Below are 22,623 nucleotides of genomic sequence, written 5' to 3' on the forward strand. Positions count from 1 at the left end.
TCTATAAATTGGGAGAAATCTTATACCTGTTCACTGTCACTGACGTAATATTGCGTGAAAGCACAAGTTCAGCCTCTTGAATGTTGTATATAAGGTGTGCGTTCAGATTTGCCTCGGTAGGGGGGGGGGAGGTGTTTATCGAAAGCAAACGAGTTCAATGAGTTTCTTTGGTGTAAGTTTGAGACAATACCTTATAGCCTGCATTATCTCGAATTTTCTTGCATTTACAAGTATAAGGGCAAAAAAAAAAAAAAAAAAAAAAAAAAAAAAAAGAAAGAAAGAAAGAAAACACACACACACACACACACAGAGTTTATTTAAAAAAAAAAGGTTTTAATCTCTCATTGCAAGCAGCAATTAGCTGTTTCTTTATATTCATACACTCGCTTAGAACTTAGCAGATTTCATTTTCATGAGACAGAAAGTTCTGAAACGTGTATAACAACCGCTTCAATTCTTAAATAGTTGTATTAAATTCTTCTAATACAATAACTTGCCCCACGAAAGGTGAACTCCGCTTGAAGATTGGCTGGAATTTTAATGGAGAACATCTGGAATGTAGCCAATCTGTTTACCTTTCAAAGAATTTGTTTTAGAAATCTATTTATGTCCGAATTAAATTGCTAGATTGAAAGAGAAACATTAGAGTTACAAGTGTAGAAGAGTACTGATTGTAAAATTGCTAAGCGAAATCGGACCAGGAAATATATAATTAATTCCAGTTGCTCGAAAGTTTCAATGCGAAATCGATTCCGTGAAAACTTTAAACTTGTGCGTGTCATGTACAATTGCGTTAGTTTAACTGAGTTATTTTCTTTGAAAATTTATTTTATTTATTATTTGTAAGTTTAGTTTTGTACCGTAAAATGACAAAACTTTGTACCAAGGGGGAAGCAATGGGCCACTGTTGCCATGGTTATGATTTTGCTCTCTAGTGGCCTCTTTTTTGAACTTACGAGCTCCAAAAAAAAAAAAAAAAAAAAATTCACCAGGTAGTGTAACCGTTTAGGCAGCTAAAAACGCTTTATCAGAGATTGCCGTTGTTGTTGTATGCCTTAGACAACTTAGTCGTTCTTAGTGCGTGATTCGACTCTCTCGTGGATGAGCCAAAAGTCTCCTTTGGACAGACCACTTATACTGTTTTCCAAGATCTGGTAAGTTCAGATTTGCTTTACTATTTTCTCAGTTATGAATTAAGACGCTTGTTGACTTAAAATGCTTCATAGTTTTTACAAGCTCTCAACATTTATCGAAAATGGAAATGTTTGGGTACAACGACGGGCCACCTATTTTTCAAGGTTTTTACTGGCTTGAAACCTCATTTTATTCTCTATAGGGATGCTTTTGTCATATTTTATGTTATTTATTGTAAATAATGGCAAGAAAAGACAGAAGAAAGCTTGAGCTACCCTATCGCCCGTATTCATGGGAGTATTTGAAGAAGGTGCTGAGAGAGACTGAAATCCGAAACAAATATAATTTGAGATAATTTAAAAAAAATAAATATTTTAATGAGTTTTGGAATGTGAAATGTGATTTTACATTTCAGTTTTCAAAATTTTTGTTGATCTCGTTTAAAACTTGTCTGATCTACGAATTTTCTGAGACCTAAGTATAGGTACCTAGCCTTTAGTTGGTGAGGTTTTCTAGTTTTCAAATGTTTTTATGTCAAAACCTACGCAGAGGAAAAAGAACGTTACCTACATTTACCATGCTGCACCTTATAATTCACTCAAGACGAAAAATGATGACTAAACATTAAAAAGTTTAAAAAAAAAAAAGGTAAATGACGGACTAAAAAAGTTTTTTATGCAGTTTCAAGCAGAGGGTAACTTGTAGCCTCAGACAACAATAGGAGAGATCAAGTTTTAAATGTGTTTTCCAGGTTAAAATGAGGTGGCCCATAGTTGTACCAAAGATATTTCACACGCAAAGATGTCTCACTTCGGTAGAAACGTATGTAACCTTCCTTTCGACCCCTGACGGAATAGTGGTTCGACCAAAAAGCCGACATCCAGGAACAGATTGGCAAGACAAGTTTGGGAAAAAGCGTGCTTGAATGATCGAAAAGACACTAAATCGCCAATGCTGATGTCGCTGCATTTGCAATGCGAATCCGGAGGTGAAGATGTTTTCTCTATTCTCTCCCCTATGCGAAAGGGCTGAAAAGGAGGTAATTAAGCCTCATTTGTCCGATGGTTCATTGCTAAAGGGTAGTAAAAAAGTCATTGTAGAATCGTCAAGCGTAAGTTATTACGTTAGCGACACGTGATTTAAAAGAAATGGGGCGAAATTAGAATGGCGCAAAAGTATGAAACGAGTAAAAATTTTGAATCCTTAAAATAAATTAATTTTTCAGGAAAAAAGAAAACATGCGTTGTTTTTAAATTCGAATTTTTTTTTTCTTTGGTCCTTTTTTTAAATCACAATTTGCTTAAAACCAGGGCCTGTCATCAGTCGGTGGACCCTGGATATCAGATATTATAAAGAAACCGCTTTTGAACCCCCCCTTTCACTTATTAATTTTTACGCGACATTTTTACCTCTTACATATCCCCCCCCCTCTCTTAATTCTAAAATGAGAGTACTAGTGGGTTGGTAAGATAACTTTATATCAAAAGTACTAAATAAACGATCAGCAAAATTTCAACATATTAATTAATTAGCGTACTAATTTACATCAGAACTAGACATCCGAAATCTAAATATTTTATTTAAGTTACTGGAAAAACCAAAGCATACTTTTTCATTGTGTTCGTGTGTTTTCCACTGTGGATTTTTGTAGTCACAATGTTCTAGACTTTTGATAAACGCTAAACACGTCTTATTTGTTCCGAAACGTGCTAAATACCCCTTATGTTGTAGTAAAACAATTGTTAGAAGATCTTCGAAAAAAAAAATCAGCATTTATTGAATTACCTTCTCAAATCAATTTGGCCAGCCTGAAAAATTGAGACGGATGGACATTCTCCCTATCCAATTCTAAGTTCCGCAGTAATTCTTAAAGCACGTGAATCAATTATATCACTGATATAGTAGAGATAGGCAATTTGCAATTATTCAAGCACATATGCATTTTCTTAAAATCTGAGCTCCCGTTATGTGTGTGTGTGTGTGTATCTGTCTGTCGCACTTTAGCGCCAAAATGGATGGACAGCTTTATTTAAAGAAAAAAAAAATTCGAAAGGAGAGTTGATCGGGAGTGTTTTTAGCTAGGTTGCGTCTTTGGATGACATTAATTAACAAAGATATTAATTAAAAACCTCTAAAATGTTTTTCGCGATTTTTCCAGTGAGAACATAGTTAAAAATTTTAAAATTTAATACCAAAATAGAGAATTTTTTTTCCGCGTCTGATAAAATGTGTTTGGAGCTTCTATCTTTCATAAAATTCGAATTATGACGTTTTTTAAAGCAGATTTTAATAACGGCTAAGCCTTTATTCACGCGATTGAAAACCGAATTGGGTTGTTTCCTTCAGTCAAAAGTAGTACTTTTAGTCACTAATATTGATAGAATAAGCAAAATAAATAAATAAATAACACAACATAACCCAGAAAATTCTTTCATTTTCCCAACAGTTATTTTTTAATTATTTTTTTAATGTGTCCGATTTTTCAAACAAGGCGTGGTCGTGGTGACGTCACAAATTATGCTCTTTGACGCAACTTTGTACCGTGTTTCCACGTTATGATAATCAAGAAGCGAATTCTTCTTCTTCTTCTTCTTCTGGAGTTCCCGGAAGAAAATATTGTTGAGGACTGCGTACGGAGCACTTTGCCTCCCTTTCGTATCTTATTTTGAATTAAAAACAGTTGTGTTAAGGCAGATCTTTTTATAGCCGTCTTAAATATGTTAAAAATTGCTTAGAATTATATATACTTATATATATATTTATTCATTTGTTTATTTATTTTTGATGGGTGAAGCAACTGCATTAATGTGAGTATAATATGCAAATAACTGAAGTAATCTGACAGTATAAAAGTAGAGCAAAGAGAGGACGGGATCAGAAGAGGGCGAGGATAGCCCTTCCGTATCTTGGATCCTTAAGCAAATCCAGACTAAAAATGTCATTTGAACATAAGTTATTAGCCTTTATAGTTTTTATAATAAAGTTCCTTTGTTCAATGTTTTTACTACAATTCCATATTACGTGCTGGGTATTTTCTATTTTTTGGCAGGTCTCGCAGATGGGGGTATTTGATTTTCTTAGTTTAAACAGTTTTTCTTTAGTTAAGAAGGAATCGGTTAGGATTCTATTCAATTTTGTTTCTTCGCTTCTGTTCTTAATCCACTTATACTTTTCATTGATTGAGTTTACAATGTTTTTGTATTTGGAGAAATATTTTGATCTCTCCCATATGATTTGCAACTCTTTATTCCTCTCTTTTTTAATATAATTTCGCGTGTCATTCCATGTACTGATAGGAGACATAGGTGTTTGGGAGCATGACTCTGCTTCTTTGGCTAGTTTGTCCGCTTCTTCGTTGTCTGGAATTCCCTTGTGCCCAGGGACCCATACTATTTTGGTTTTGTTCTTTTTTGAGAGTTCCGATAAGTGGTGTCTTGTGTTGTATACCAGTAGGTCTTCGTTTTCGTTTTCTTCTTTTAGTGCTGTAATGGCTTAGGGAATCGGATAAAATAATGTTTGGGGAGTCATTTTTAATAAGGAATTTTGCAGCGTACCCTAGGCAATAGTACTGGGCAGATAGCCCCTAGTTCCGCCGTGTAAACTGAACAGATGGGTGGGATTTTTATTTTCCTTTTTAATCCTTCCTTTTTGTTATAGATAGAAAATGCTGTATTATTTGATTTTGAACCATCAGTGGCCCAGATGTTATAATTGAGGTGTTGTGTTTTGAATTCTTCAAAGGTCTGCCTGATGATGTAGTCTGGGTTTGGTTTTTGAAATTCTTTATTCTTCAGGATATACTCGATATTGCTGATGTCTGTTTCCGATTTTATGTATTCTTTACATATGCAATTTTCGTTCGCCCTGGTTTCTCTTTCTATTTTTTCAAGGTTAGTGACTATTTCAAACATGTGTGGTTGGTTTTTTTTGGAAATTTTTGATTGAAGTGATATAATTTTTATTCTTTTTAAATTTTTGTTTGCTGATGTATTTTATGTAATTCCATTTGATGCGGGTTTCTATGTTTTCTGTATCTGTAATGATCCTGATTAATTTATTTGGAGCGAAGGTATTAACCCCTAGTGCTTTCCGTAAAGCTTTATTTTCTGTTGTCTCAATTTGTTTTTGATTCGCTTTTGTATCTTTGACTCTGATTGTAATTCCGTAATTGGCTTTAGCTATAATTGTTTGCTTTGTGACGTTGAGAATATTAGCGTAACTAGCGCCAGATTGAATGCTCCCAAGCCAATTTATTACATGCAGCATTTTTTTCATTTTTCCATTTAGGTAATTTGTATGAACATTCCACTTTAGGTTGTTTTGAAAATATGCTCCTAGGATTTTGTGATTTGTTGTCCGTTTGATGCTTGTTCCCTGTAAGTTAAATTTTGTGGAGTTTTTCTCGTTTTTAGGGGAGAAGTCAATTAAGACGGTTTTTTTTTTTGTTGAGATAGTTATTTTGTTTTCCTTACTCCATTGTTCCAGGGATAATAAGTTTTTGTTCTTCCCGGATACAATGATTGTCATGTCATCTGCATAGTAAAATATTCTTCCTTTCTTTATATAATTTCCGATGTCGGAAATAAAACAGTTAAATAGAAATGGTGATAAAATTGACCCTTGGGCTATTCCTTGGTTAATTATGGCTTTTTCTGAATTCCTGTTGTTCCAGCTTATTATTATCTTTCTATTGTGGAGGAAATTTTGAATCCATTTTATAATTTTGTAGTCTATTTTGAATTGTATGAGTTTTTGTATCAGCTTTGGTATCCAAACTTTGTCATAAGCTCCTTTAATGTCTATGCACTGCAAAAAAAAAGCTGTTGTTTTTACAGTAAAATACTGGCAGCTCGCATTCCAAAGAAAAACTTCAAAAATTACAATTCTAAACTGTAAAATTTGCAGTAATATACTGTTTTATAACAGACTTTTACTGTGAAATTTACAGCGATAAACTGTAAAATTAGCAGTAATATACTGCTTTTTAATAGAACTGCCCTGTAAATTTAACAGAGATAATATGTAAAATTAACAGTTATATACTGTTTTGTAACGGAATTGCCATGCAAAATTAACAGTATCAAACTGTAAAGTTAGTAGTATTATGCTGCGGAATCAACTGAATTGTGCCATAAAAGCAGCAGTAGTATACGGTTTTATAAATGATTTGTACTGTAAAATTAACAGCAGTAAACCATAAAATGAAGTTATCAATTTTTATGCAAAAGGGTTTTTTCACCCTATCGTTTCTTTTCATAGCCGAAATCACTGCTTTTACAGCTGAAGAACAATATCGAAAAGTAAAGCAATTGAGTCAGTATGTACGTTGTATAAATCAGCCTACATACGAAATCTGTTCCTTTTCTTAAGTTTTTCAACAACAAAAATAATGTTTTAGGCTATGAAAAGCGACAAATAAAGAAATATAAAACACTTTTACATAAAAATAGTTAACTGCTGCTAAATATATGTTTTATTGATATTAATTTCCTTGTACACAAAATAAATCAATGCCCCATCTCAATATTTTATAAACACATGTTAAAGAAGAAAAAGTGGTGGCATTTTCATTTCTACAAAAAACTTTTAGCTCTATTACAGACTTAAAAATTTACAAATTGAAGGAAATTGCAAAATATGGTCTGAAGCTTTATTTTAAGAACAGTTATAGCTTTTTCATAATACAAAACTTTTTGATCCATGGAGGTAGTAAAAATGAGAAAGGTTTTTTATATATAACTGAAAATACTACATCGTATCTTCACTAAAAGTACTTTTTTCACTTCCAGCATTATTGTAATGCTAAAATGTGCAGCATAACGTGAGAAATGTTTTGCAATATGCAATCCATTAAACATTTAAGTTTATTTTAACTTGATGCATGCAATTATATGCATTTATTTTTCTTTTATGGTAAAACAGAATATTTTCATGGTTTTCTTCTTTTTTTAATGTTATAAGTTGCATTTGGATCTACTTTTATTTGAGAAATACTAGTAACAAACTAATTTTATTTCACACCATATATGCAGTATACAGCATTTAGACTGCACAGAATGGTTTTTATTCTAAACTGATTATTATAGATTAGATAATACTTTATCCTATTAACCTTTTAAAATTAACATAGATGAAAACTATAAATATGTGACGGTTTAAAATTCCAGAGCTACTAAACAGAAACAATTTTTCACTCGGTATAATAAAATCTGCAGGTTTATGAGTACTAGTATTAAAGTTAAAAATTGGTTTTACTACTCCAAAAATTATATAACTTTATATTATGTTATACTGTTTTCATGAAAAAAATGAAACATTCACACCATTAAAAATTGCCAAATTATTTTATTTCGTATACATCACCTATAAATATCGATTAGTAGTTTTTACAGTGAAATTGCAGAAATTCATTTAAAACCGAATGCTAATTTTTTCAAGGCCAATATTTTTACATTACAAACTTGATTCTTCTTTGTGACATCTTTGCCGACTTAGGTGCCATCATTAGGCCTTATATCATGAAAGCATCTGTCAAAATAAAAATTGTTAGAATCTCATAAAACTTGTGGACACCAAAAAACATTCATGGAAAAATCAAATTACGTAGGTATAAAAATACGCCCTAAAATGATTAAAATTATGACTCTGAATGATCTGAAATTAAGATTGCCTTGGGAGTTGCTTTTATTTTGAAACCGCTTAACATATACCTAAATTGTAATTGAATCGTTTATTTCAGGAAACCACTTAAGAGCCATTATTTTGAAGTTCAGACAAGGTGTGGCAGTGACCATTTTTGATTTTTTATAATTTTTTTATATGTCAAAGTAGGTCATGAGAAGTGAACATTCTGAAATTTCTAGCCTTCCAAAAAAATTTTTTCGCTCGTTAAAAATTCCCAAAGTTTGACGTTTTGCAGTGCTTTTTAGAAAAATTCTAAAAGTCGCGTTTCAGTGCGCTTTAGCTCTTTACAGAAACTCCACCCCACGGTTATGTTTATATTTATTAGTTGTACTATATCTAGTGATGATGACTTCATAGTTATTTTGGTTGGGGATTATTGCTTTCTTCAGATAAGGGGTCGCAAAGTATGGATTTTATCCGTTTTCGCGCAAGTTTAACCAGCGTTATTTCCCCCCAAAAGCCATCCCCCCGAAAAAAATGTAACATATACTGAAAGTTTTATACTATGAAGAAAGTAAATGACACAAAATTTGTTTGAGGTTTAATTTTTTTTAGGAGAAAAATGCCCTGATATTTTTAAAATTATCAAAAATTGTGCTTTTTTGATCGCAATTAACTCAAAACAGCATCACTAGGAAAAAAAAACCTTTTATATATTATGGTACCTGGCTATGTGTAAAACATCATGAAAAAGAAAGCAGCATGGGATCTCTTCTTGTTTTCCCAGAAAATAATTTTTTTTGTAGCTCATTTTATGCGTTTTCTCGTACGTAAAACATGTGTCCAGTATGCAGATTAGATCTTCTATAACTTTAAGGATGTAGTAAGAATGTATATATGCGTGTATAGAGAAAGAAAAAGACTAGTAATACTTTATTTTCTGATTTTTACAAATTGATGGTATTTTAATTGCAGGTAATTCAGAAAACGATAAATCCATATCATATATATATATATATATATATATATATATATATATATATATATATATATATATATATATATATATATATATATATATATATTTATATATATATATATGTATATATATATATATTTATATATATATATATATATGTATATATATATATATATATTTATATATATATATATGTATATATATATATTTATATATATATATATATATGTATATATATATATATTTATATATATATATATATATATATATATATATATATATATATATATGTATATATATATATATATTTATATATATATATATAAATATATAAATATCATGAACAATATCTGCTTCACTTTTCTCTAAATGTCTATTTTCTATGTCATCTTCAAATACCTCTAAAAGGCTGTCAGTTCTTGATAAATCAGTATTATTCGCTTCTTCTTGCTTGGGATATCAGCTAAAAAACAGTTTGAATTTGACTTTTTGTCAGATATTCGTTCGGTTGGGATATTTTTATGTCTTCAATCATCTCTTGTTCTCATTGCATGTTCTACTTGGTCGGACGTCTGTTTTCTGCCGGTTTTTTACCATAAAGGAACTTTTCATAAAGAAATTCTATTTGTTTCAATGAAAATTGTGTACTTTTACGAGTTGGGACAGCCCACCCCTCACATGAGATTTCCAAAATGTTTTCTTCTTTGTTTTTCTCTTTTGTTGCAGAACATGCAATGAGAATAGAGATGATTGAAGACATAAAAATATTCCAACCGAACGAATATCTGACAAAAAGTCAAATTGAAGCTGCTTTTAACTGATGTACAAAGGAAAAAAAAAGCGGATAATACTGATTTATCAAGAACCGACAGCCTTTTAGAGGTATTTGAAGATGACATAGAAAAAAGGCATTTAGAGGAAAGTGAAACAGATATTGTTCATGATATTTCTTCTATTGCTACGGACATAAATAAGAAAGAATTATTTTGGGATTGATACGATAAATCTATCTATCTATCTATCTATCTATCTATCTATATATATATATATATATATATATATATATATATATATATATATATATATATATATATATATATATATATATATATATATATATATATATATATATATATATATATATGATATCGATTTATAGTTTTCTGATTTACCTGCAATTAAAATAACATCAATTTGTAAAAATCAGAAAAATAAAGTATTACTAGTCTTTTTCTTTCTCTATACATACATATATACATTCTTACTACATCCTTAAAGTTTTAGAAGATCTAATCTGCATACTGGACACACGTTTTACGTACGAGAAAACGCATAAAATGAGCTACAAAAAAATTATTTTCTGGAAAACAAGAAGAGATCCCATGCTGCTTTCTTTTTCATGATGTTTTACACATAGCTAGGTACCATAATATATAAAAGGTTTTTTTTTCCCAGTGATGCTGTTTTGAGTTAATTGTGATCAAAAAAGCACAATTTTTGATAATTTGAAAAATATCACTGCATTTTTCTCCTAAAAAAAATTAAACCTCAAACAAATTTTGTGTCATTTACTCTCTTCATAGTATAAACTTTCAGTATATGTTACATTTTTTTCGGGGGGGTGGCTTTTTGGGGGAAATAACGCAGGTTCAACTTGCGCGAAAACGGATAAAATCCATACTTTGCGACCCCTTATCTGAAGAAAGCAACAACCCCCAACCAAAATAACTATGAAGTCGTCATCACTAGATACAGTACAACCAATAAATATAAACATAACCGTGGGGTGGTGTTTCTGTAAAGAGCTAAAGCGCACTGAAATGCGACTTTTAGAATTTTTCTAAAAAGCGCTGCAAAACGTCAAACTTTGGGAATTTTTAACGAGCGAAAAAAAATTTTTGGAAAGCTAAAAATTTCAGAATGTTTACTTCTTATGGCCTACTTTGAGATATAAAAAAATTAGGAAAATCAAAAATGGTCACTGCCAAAATTTCCGTTTTTTGTCTGAATTTCAAAATAATGGCTCTTAAGCGCTAAATATGTTGTTTTAAGGAGAAAAAAAAAACTGCTGTGCAGCAATTTGGAAACTACGCAATTGAAACGGTGGTTTATTAGTGTCTAATTAAAATAGACCTAATCTGAATACTTTACATAAGAACTCAAAAAAGAAAGAACATAATCTTACATTTTATCTTCCATGTCAAGAAATGCACTTATACTGGTTTCTGAAAACCAATTTAAAAAAATCCTTCTAACTTTCGGTAGTTTTGAAGGATTTTGTAATACATAGGAGACCGTTGATTAAGAGTAATATTTATTTTTTTCGATAGGATAACTGAAGTGATCGGTGATCGGGAGAATATATATCTTAAGGATAATAAAACTTGAAACTAGTTTCTTCTTATTATAGGCTCCAGATTATTGTATTGCAATATGTTTACTTCAAAGCAATAATTAGGATGCGGTAGAGAATTATTTTTTTAGAAAATGGAGCAAGGTCGACGTTTAGGACAACCAATTGGGAAATATTGAGGTATTCATTTAAAATAATGAATACTGCATCTAGCCTCTTTTAGCCCCCCCCCCCCCCTCCCCGAGTTGCTATAGTAGCACTGAAAACCGTAGATGTTTTTTCTTTCTTTTTCTTTAACTCATATTCCATTCCAATACTTGTTAACAGCTCGAGCTATGTTCAACTGATACCAGCTTCATATTCTTTTTCTTCGACAGCTGCCCATAGAAATCTGAATATGAAACAATGTGTGATGTAAAATAATTTAGATTTCTGTACTTAATATGAAATATTTTACTTGTAATTTTTTTAAATATTTTTTTTATATGTTTTATTCCACAATTGTGTTATTATATTGTTTAAATTTAATTTTTTGGAGCTTTTTTTCTAAGTACTAAGGAACTGCATAAAAAATCATTTGAGTTGAAATAAAATAATACCGTAAGAGCATTCTATCTTATATCTGTCTTAATATTTAAGCATAATTTAAGATGTTTCATTTATATTTTATGTCTTTTAAAATGTGGACGCCCCCCGTTTGAACAGCTATCGATATCCCCATTTAATCCACCAGCGGCTTTTTTTTTTAAGTGCTACTTCTTTTTATAGGATTTAGACAATTTATCTTTAAGTTTTGTCAAAATTTACCTGAAACTCGGAGGAAATAATTCTATATTCCCAAAATCAAGATGACTTAGTTAAAGTCAATTCAGTAAAAAGTGAAAATCGATCAGAAAAGTTGAAAGAAATTTTTAACAAAAGAATAAATCGACAAACATGTCAAGAAATAGATTAAATCTGATACTGCCAGTTCTAATCATTAAGAAATTGTAAGTCCACATTTGGCCCGCCGTCCTTGTTGTAAACAATGCTACCCTTCTTGGAAATGCTTGCCAGAAGACCGCACCTCCTTTAACTGTAAATTTAAATATGCTCATATTTGCAAAATAACTGCTTTTTATTTCCATTACAATAAAAATAATCTATAATTTTGTTTGATAAGTGTCACAAGTCTGAATATACGAAGAAAGTTTCATACGCTGTAATACATCGTACTTTAAACTGTAATCTTTATTGTTGCTCTCATTATAAAGTTGACTTCAAATTTTGTTCCTTTAAATTTTTACAAACGTACGTACAATAAATAATAAAGTACTTAACATTCTGATTTGGTTCCTTCAATTTTACTAACATGTAAAAACAAAGAATCAGTGCCCCAAAATTTACTGGAAAATAAAAATAAAATAATAAATAAAATAATAATGAAATAAATTCCGTTTAATTTAGCACTAACAGAAATTTCTAAATTCCGGTGATTCTTGAAATGATATTATTCAACTACCCATAAAAACCAATATTGAATTACAAGTTTAAAAAACCCAGACGTAAATGAATTGTATGATCCATCACATTTAAATCAAAACAAAATTTAGTTTATCTTGTTACAATACATAGTTCTTGATTGTAACATAAAACCTGACAACGGGCACACAAAAATCAGCTTCAGGGGCCCAATATGGCACACAGACCGTAGGATAGGCTTTAGTGGCTAAGAACGCTCTAAAGCTCAAAAGCATTTGTGATTACAAATTACATCCTAAAACATAAAAATATAAATGAAAAAGGTACTTATAAACTTCCATTACCGGCATTCATATCACTAAGTGAATCATCGCAACATCGTTCAGACTAGAGGCTTCTTTGAAATTCAAAGCGGAACACAACCACGAATTGCCATCTTGATAAAATGAGACCATCCATTTAATTCTGGTCACAAGTTACGTAGTTCTTTACATTTGCATACCACTAAACTCATAGAAATAATATTGCATTAGTGAATAAATTTAGATGAAGGAAATTCAGGCGGCTGGAATGAAATACTTTAAGACATGAATAAAAAAAAATAGAAATATATTACAGGTCATACGTTTGTGTGCACAAATTATAACTTAAACATAATGGAATAATTGAAACATTTCAAAAAAAAAGAAAAAAAAAACCCTAGAAAAATATGTCATTGCAATTCAAGCTTTATGTAAATTTTCCCTAGAGAAAGGTTTTGTAAAACAATCAGCTACATTAATTTTAGTTTCAACAAATTGTATTCCAAATTCATTTTTATCAATCAAATTCCTTAGGAAATAGTACCCCACATCAATCTGCTTAGTTCTGCAATTTTCTATTGCAGAACTAGAAAAATCGATTGCAACTAGATTGTCACAGTACAGAGTACTATTAATCAATCTAAAATTCTGAACTATTTTCGTAGCCAATTGATTTAAAATTCCTTTAACCCACATCCTTAGATTATTCACTAATTGAAATATACTTCGCTTCCATCGTTGACAGTTGTACGCATTTTTGTTTGAATGTACCACCATATTATTCATACCCTATCCAAAAACACTACAAGCCCCCCTCCCCCCCCCCCCCCCCATTGAAATCCGGTCGTCGTGATTCGAGGCGTAATCTGTATCAGAATGACAATGATTTATTCAATTTACAGACAAAATTTAGATTTCAGGGACGGACAAATCTTTCAAGTTGTCTCACAAATCTCCTCTTTTACATCCGCATATAGATACGCATTGCAAACATCTACATGGAAATGGACTCAATGTAGCTTATACACAAAAATTGAAAAGAAAGCCTTAATCAAAGGAAAGGAAATTACTGGAGAGAACACTTTCGAAAAGTACCCCCCCCCCCACCCGGTGGGTATTTAAAATTACCAGTCTGGTTTTGAAGCGCATTATTTCATTCTGCTCATTTGTTTTTTAATAAAAAAAACCATCTGTACCCTTTTTTCTTTCTAAAACTTTCATTCAGTGGAACCAATACGTAAACGTTTCTTTCTCATATCACCTGAATTTCTTGAGCCATTCCGTTTTGCCAATTTTAAATCTCGGAAATGTTAGCTTCTAGCATACTTGAATTATCCCCCCTATCTTCATAAAAATCCTATACTTTTCTTGAATTATCATCACAAGTGAAATTAAAATATTTTGTGTCATATTCAATGTTATTTTCAGAACAATAAACCTCGGCTTCACGATTCGGACTTTAGAACCGTCGTGTCAATAGAATAATACTTATCCCTGTATTCTTTATTTTGCCTTGGACTTGCTTTAACCCATTTAATTCTCAACATGCTATTTTATGATTTTCAGGATATTCTTCTTCTACTTCAGATTTACTCAGTAGTGAAATAAAACTGTGTCCCTCTGTTTCTCGTTCCTGGGGGGGGGGGGGGGGGTTCGTCCAGAATTTATTTTCATCGAATTTAACATTCAGCGTTTCTGTCACTTCACGATTTTTGAGATCCCGAATTCTGTAACCTTTCGTATGAAACGCATATCCTACCATGACTCCTTGTTGAGTTCTCATATCCAATTTGTTTATTTTCTGTTTTGGAAGTCCAATATACGAAATGCATCCAAAAAAACCCCGGGAGTGTTTAATAGATGGCTTTCTTACCCCAAATAGATCAAAATAGGTTTTGTTTAATAGATGGCTTTCTTCCCCCAAAAAGCTCAAAAAAGGGTTTGGTTTTTCCTTTTAAAACCGCTCTAGTCCGTAAGCAGTGGAAGTACATAGCTGCTTCGGCTCAAAACTGCTGAGGCAAACTCGATCCATTCCAAAGTTTCCATTCAATTAATGTTGACTTATAGTGTTCTATGACGCTACTTTGTTAACTAGAGGATTTGTTGGTTTTTTCGATTCTTATGCTTTGGTCGCTAAGGTAAATTTCAAACCGGGAGTTCAGAAATTCCTTTCCGTTATCGGAGCTTTGCCACAAATCTCTCTTATCTTTTGAAACCTGACAAAATGTTCTTAAACCTCACTTTTCTTCTTAAAGAAATAAACTGGAGAGTTTCTTTGAAAAATCGTCTATTATTGTGAAAATAATCCCCCCCCCCCCCGCTTTAAAGAATTCAACTGCTAAGGAACCCATCGTATTCAAATGCAAAAGATCTTACCGGGTGTTGGCTTGAATCTCCGTTACAGGTTTAAACGAAATTCTCCGATTTTTTCATTTTACACGGATAACAATCTGACATATTTTTACTTTTGATAAGCAGTGAAAGACAGTGAAGTACAGAATCACACTTTTCATTATTTATAATATACTTCTTGTCTTCATCCTGAACATGTTGATGCCAAAATTTAAGACTCAAAGTGTTCTAAAAGTTAAAATGTAAGGAAACTGATGAGTTTCAAGGTTGTAAGAGTTCCAAATTCTACTGTAGTTCTCGAACATCTACTTTTCTAAATGAGCATGCCCTTCAAAGCGAATAAAATATGACAAACATTGCATAATAATGTAAATATTCTACTTTAAATTTAAAAGCTGTAATTTTGACGAGAACGAAACACTGTCAGATCAGAAATGATAAGCTGAAAATTTTGAAATATAGCCAGGCACGGCCTGAACTTAAATATGTTGGGAAGGCGTATAATCTCAATTTGCCAAATCGAACTTAAATATTTGCCGATTAATAAAATACTGGTAAATGCACACATTAAGTACGCACAAATAAGTACAATATCTAATGAAATTTGCACATTCGAGAATTTAAAAATTGCAACATTACAATTATTTCCCCAAATTTGCCGAATAGCCAGACAAAAATTTCCCAGTATGGCATTTTTGGGGAGGTCATAGAGACTTCCCGTGACCTCCAATCGAGTGCCTTTGAATATAGTTTCTAAAATTATTTTTACGTTCCCAAGTTTCAATGGTAGTAGTGCAATTTTCCTGAAGTAAAACTTTAATATCCTGCTGACGCAAATGTAAAACTTTTAAAACACAAGGGTTTCGTGTTTGTATTTTAAGATGCTTATTTTTTGATTTTTTTCTTTTTTTTTTTTTGAGTTCTTTATTGATGATTTTTTCAATTATTATTATTTTACTTTTGACCGTTAAGTATGAAAGCTGGCTCCAGATTTCGGAGAATTTTGAGTCGTTCAAACATCAGAGTATTGTATTTCCACAATGTCAAATTCTTCAACAAAAAATATCAGTAAATTGTATACTGTTTGCATGTCTCTCTGTCACGTTGTTATTTTATTTGGAACAAATCTGATATACCCCCCTCTTGGCGACTTTTTCCTGTTGGCGACAAAAAAAGCGTCGCCAAGAAAACTATGTATGACGTCATATGTCATACATCGTTCTTAGCGATGCTTTTTTAGCGCCAACAGGAAAAATTCAAATTATGTCATTAATTATTTAATGAAATTAATGCATTAATTTTTTTCCGTTGTTTCTCCGGGATACGAGCCCTCGGTCTCATAGTACTTTCGTAATGAGACCTCGGCTCGCCGGCCCTGCCTCGGTCTCATTACGAAAGTACTATGAGACCTCGGGCTCGCCAGGACCTCGCTGCCGCTCGGTCCGTTATCCCTCCGACTTTTAATATACATCACAGTCGGATATAAGTCACAGATCTCCTCCGTTCAGTATACAATAAAGTCACAGATTTTATGTGAAATTAACACCATTTTTGTGCTACAAAAATTCCAACCAGACCAAACTACAAACTACCAGAAACACACTAAAAACACAATAATTCAAAATATGTTCACTTACCTTTTTTACTTTTCTTTTACTTCCTCACGTGAGGCAGTGCACATATGTTCCGCTCTTAGGGAAATTATCCCATTTTTTATTATCATTACTTTACAAAAATATTTAAATATAAAATATATATATAAAAAATCTATTTAGGACTCCGGTACGTCCAAACGTTGGACGACCTGACGAAAAAGAAAAAGAAGATTCATTCAAAAATTTCAATTGATACATTTGGACAACATCACAAACCGAACTCATAATTAAAATAGAAAATTCAACTAAATTAACATTAAAAAACAACAAGAAAAAGAATACTCTAAAATAAAGTTTGAATTGAAACTTTATTTTAGAGTATTCAACTTAAAATCTCCCTAAGAGCGGAACATATGAGCACCTACCTCCTACCACACACACACGTGCAAAAAGAGACTTCGAGAAACTACTTTCCAGCGTTCAAGTTGCAAGACCAGGGTTGCCAAGTTATCGCCTTATTGGCGATTTTCGTATCGAGCGAAAAATTAAAATCTCGCCAAGAGGGGGGCATATCAGAGGAGAGCCTTTTATTTATTTTTATTTTATTTATCGAATTATGTATAAAAGCTACTGATGCTATAACGTAAAGTTTTTCAATAAAATGGTTAAATGCAAAATGTTAAAGAATTTAAAACTGAACATAAGAAAGAAAAAAAAAACAGAAGAAAGAAGTCAATCGCGATATGTTAAAAATTCACTAGAGAAAATAAAAATTTAAATTTTAAGTACTGACATAGTATATAACACAAAATATAATCGTATACAAAGTTTAATGTTCTAATAACTTTAAACACGATCAAGAAAGGAATTGATTTATTTTTAAATAAAATTTGAGTTTCAGAAAATGTTTAAAAACTATCACACGTGCAATAAAATATTCAGAATCACAACAACTACTCGGATTTTTGCTAGAAAGCAATCGCTACAACTTAGCAACTATAAGAAATTGCAAAGTCAGCATCAACGAATATTAGGATACGAATTGCGATTTCAAAATAAACTGTTATTTTACATACATTCTCGATGATAAAGAAAACTATATTTTGAGGAAAAGGGAATGAATATAATATAACCAGCACTTACCTTTAACTTGGATTACAGTTGAGCAGTCCTGCCTCAGCACACCCGAATCATCAAAAAACATGGCTGCCAATATCTTGAATTCATTAGTTTCTGTTCCCGTATGAAAGAAACACCTTTTGCGCATCGTTTTGCGCAATCTAAAATATTTTTACAGTTTTTCTCTGTTATTTAGTAGAGCAGTATTAAACTGTAGGAAAAAGCAGTATATTACTGTAAAAACAACAATTATTTTTTGCAGTGTGGCGATGGCGTACACAAATCTTTTTTTTTCCCCTTAAGTAATAAATTAAGTTGTAAAGGTCATAAAGATAATCTTCCGTACCTCTTTCTTTGACGAAGCCATATATGTAGTTTGGAAACACTTTAGTTTTTCTTCTGTTGATTCTGTATAATATTATTTTCTCTATTAGTTTACTGATATTTTGGGTTAGTGCAATAGGTCTATAATTGTTGATCTGATTGGGGTTTTTCCCAGGTTTCTTAATTGGGACTATTTTTGAAATTTTCCAGTCTTCGGGAATTTTGGCAGTTTGAATGCTTTGATTAAAGACGTTTCTTAATACTTCCAGTCCCTCATCTGGTAGAATTTTACGAACTTTGTTTGAGATTTGGTCTGGGCCTGGGGCTTTATCCCTTGTTGTTTTTAAGGCTTTTTTTATTTCTTCAATGGTAATTTCCTCAGACATTTTAAGTTCTCCTTCTTGTTGAGAGATGTTGACTGTGTCGACCGTTTTTTCTGTATTGTCACTATTAGAGAAATGTTTCGGAAATAGATTTGCCTGTTCTTGAATATCTGTTACCTTGGTTCCATTGATTTCTATTGTTAGGTTGTTGTTTGTGTATTCCTTTTCTAGATTTTTTTTAATTCTGTTAACTGTATTGTAAAGCTCTTGAGGATTGTTTATTTTATAATTTTGTTTTCTCCAGTATTCTCTTCTTGCTTTTTTGATATGGTGTTTGAGTACGGCGTTAGCTTTCTTGTAGCTAATCCAGTCCTCCAAAGAGGAGGATCTTTTTGCTTTGTTTCTCTTCCTATCTCTGTCTGTTTTTGATTTTGCGCATTTTGGGTTCCACCAAAAGTTGTTGTTCATTATTTTGTAACTTATGCTGACAGAATGTTGTCTGATCGTTTCTTTTATATTTTTGGTTATGTGGTTGTATTGAGTGTCTATGGAATTTAGTGGAGGGTTCGTGGGAAGTTTGTTTTTTAGATCCTCTGTGATGTTTTTCCAGTTTTTGTACGATTTAATAATATAGGTTTCGCCTTTCTTTTCTATGTTTGTTTTTATTAAAAATGGGTAATGGTCGCTGCTTCCATGTTCGTCTAGGCGTATCCATGAGAAAATTTTATTATTACTGTTTTCTATTATTGCTAAATCTAGGATGCCATCTTCTTTGCCTTTATTTATTCTGGTTGGTATATTTTCGTTCAGTATATGTAGATTATTGTCTAGGACCCAATTTTCTAGTTTTTTCCCACTAGGGGTGGTAAGCCTGTCTCCCAAGCTTTGCGTTCTGCTATTAAAATCTCCGACGAAGATTGAAAATTTGTCGGTTATATTGTTGAGTTCCCCGATCGTCGTGTCATTGAAAACTCCTGGAGGTCTATAGCAATTAATTATTTTGAAGGTCCTTTTGTGCAGAACTACGTGGATCATCAAGGATTCCATGCCATGGATATCGCAAGGAATACTATAAGAGGGTAAATTGTCTTTGACATATGTACACACTCCTCCACCTTTATGGGGAAAGTCCTTTTCCTTACTATAAACTGTGTATCCTTTAAGTCCGGGTATTTTGCTATCGGGTAACCATGTCTCTTGAATGCAGATGATGGGGGGGTTGGACCAAGCGACAATGAATTTGAGAAAATCAATGTTGGCAAGAAGTCCTCGTAAATTCCAACAAAGAAGAAAAGTAGACCACGACGACATAATTACGACAGCAAAAACAACAGAACACACAACAGCGAGACTAAATATCTCCCGTATCCAATTCAATGTCTTCTGTGTGAAATTCGTTTTGTTCGAATGGGCTCGAGTAAGGTAAATCGGTGACAAGAGAGTGATCCCTCGCTTGTCACTGAGTTATTCAGTTTGAAGATTTCTATTTTTAATTTCTCTATTTCCGCGCTTTTTAGGTTGCAGCTTTCGCATTGATGTGATTTAATTTGATTGGTTAATGTTATCAAGACTTTTAATTTTTCGATTTCAGCTCTCAGTTCTTTGATTTCCTTATCTCTGCTATCTAATTTGTCGCTAAGTTCCGTTATAGTGATATTTGCATTGTTTTTTCTTTCTACCTTGTTGTGCCCCTTCGCAGGTTCTTCTGCCTTGGCAACGCTGGCCCAAGATTTATCAGGGGTGTCGGTTTTTAATTGTGTTTGGGTGGCTTTTTTGATTTTTTCTTTGTATACTGAGCAGTTTTTGTCTGTTGATAGGTGATTGCCTTCACATCTTATACATTTGGGGTCATTTTCGCAGTTAGCATGATCCCCTCCGCATGTCATGCATTTTGTTCTTCCCTTGCAGTCTTTCTATTGATGTCCTAATTTTAGACAGTTATAGCAAACTTTCGGTTGCTCAATGTATTTTTGCGTTTTGTATATGATCCTCCCGATTTTTACTTCTTTTCTGTCAGTTTTCCCAAGCTCTTTGACTAGAATAACTGGTATCGGCTCTTTGGATCCTTTCCTGTTGAACCTTATTATTTGTGCTATTTGAACTTTGTCCTGTGTCAAGTATTCCGCTATTTCTTCCAATTTTATTTCTGTGTCGACATTTTTGATTATGTACTTTGAGGTTACAGTCTCGTCAATTATTCTGGTAATGATTTCTGTGTTGCAAATTTCTTTGGTTTTAGAGATATTAATCACTGTATTTAAATTCTTGGTAGTGATTACTAGGTTTTGTTTGCCTGTAAGATTGATGGTGTCATCCGCGGCAATTATCTTGTCTAGTTGCTCGTTAAGGGTTTTAGTGTTATTTGTGGGGATTTTGTTGACAACGCCTGTTATTATCAGTTTTATTGTTTCACAGTCATTTTTGGATGCTATTTTGGCTTTTTTTACTATATTTATTGCCGGTTCATAAACGTTATTGTCAGTTTTTATTTCTTTTTCTCTGCTACTTGCAGATTCAACATTCTCTACTTTTCGTTTGGACGAATTTTTCATGTTGAACTCTCATAATAAAAGAAAAACGGGACTTACCGAATGTGGTTCTAATAAGAAATAGATCAGTAGAGTTACCTCCGCACGTGTCGAACGTGCAGACAAAAGTATAACACCTCCGTACGCAACCTTGTGCAGGTTCCTTCTTTCCAATGCAACACTCCGCCACGCACAGCCTGAAAGCCTTCAATTCTCCAAAAATTTTTGACATGCAAAAAACGCCCAAGAAGCGAATTAAAATTGCGCTCTGCGCTTGCTATTAACCATATCGTTGCCAATACACGTGAGTAAAGATGCGAATTAAATATTTTGCTCTGTGAATGGCAACACAGAATGGCATTTCATCATTTGTGATGTCATAGGCAAGAAATGTAAACAATGAAAGCGCGCAGATTTTAGAGTTTTTTTTTAAATATTAAACTTAAACAAATTATTTAAAAAATGGTCAGATCCTGTGTTTTTAAGCATGCTCTTTCAGAAAAAAAATACTTTAAAATTTTGGAAACGACCCCATTTATTGTTGGCCAACAAGGAAATTAAAAACAGTGATTTAAAGTTTTTATCTGTTGCCAGTTTCTATTTAATAGCAAAAAAAAAAAAAAAAAAAAAAAAAAAAACTTGATATTGATTTTTAATAATATAAGACTTTTAAAAGGATTTTCAATTTTCCCTCTTGATTCTGCAGTTGCGACTCAATCGGGGTTTTTTTAAATTTTTAATTTTATCGTTCCTTGTCAATATACGCATTTGCGTTTTATTCCGCAATTTTAACTTTAGGACAATAAAAGTCTTCAGATTTCAAACGATAAATGTTCGCATTGTATCCTTATCAACTAGAGTTCAATCCGCAGACCTTTTCCACGACATATATAGTGACCTTTATAACTTTTTCCTGAAAATCACCTTTTCGGACAGCGTTTTTATATGAAGAAGGTTTTCCAAAAAAAGTACAGAAATAAATACAGAACGTCATGTAACACTTTTAAGAGTTTTTTTTTTTTTTTTTTTTGAACTACTAAAGCTTAACAAAGAGTAAATATTAGGTTTATTTTGCATTCAATATTATAATGCTACTTGAGAACACAAAAAGAGTTTCCCCAATAAGAAAAATATGCATGTTTGAGCACTCAAAGTTATGATTGAAAGCTAGATAATGATAAGAAATTCTCTTCATGATTTGAGCCGCACTTTTCTTCGTCTGTGGTGTCATTTTCTTGGAATTTTCGAAAACTACAGGAATGCTTAAATTGTCCTTTCTGACCCAGAAAGGTTATTTTGTCCTTTTGAGGTGCGTTATGAAAAGTGCTTAGTATTTAAAAAAAAAAAAAAAATTCTGTTATTTAAGCACTTTTATTATACTTGGCCTGATTGTCTCGGAGAAATCTGAGGCCTGTTTTTGCTTATATCTCTGCTATTAGACCACTTAGAGACTTCGGGATTTCACTAAATGATTTGCTTAATCTTAAGATACAACTTAGCGCTGAAAAAATAAAATTCTAAAATAAAAT

Source organism: Uloborus diversus, chromosome 3 (genome assembly GCF_026930045.1).
Source record: "Uloborus diversus isolate 005 chromosome 3, Udiv.v.3.1, whole genome shotgun sequence".
NCBI classification, from domain to species: domain Eukaryota; kingdom Metazoa; phylum Arthropoda; class Arachnida; order Araneae; family Uloboridae; genus Uloborus; species Uloborus diversus.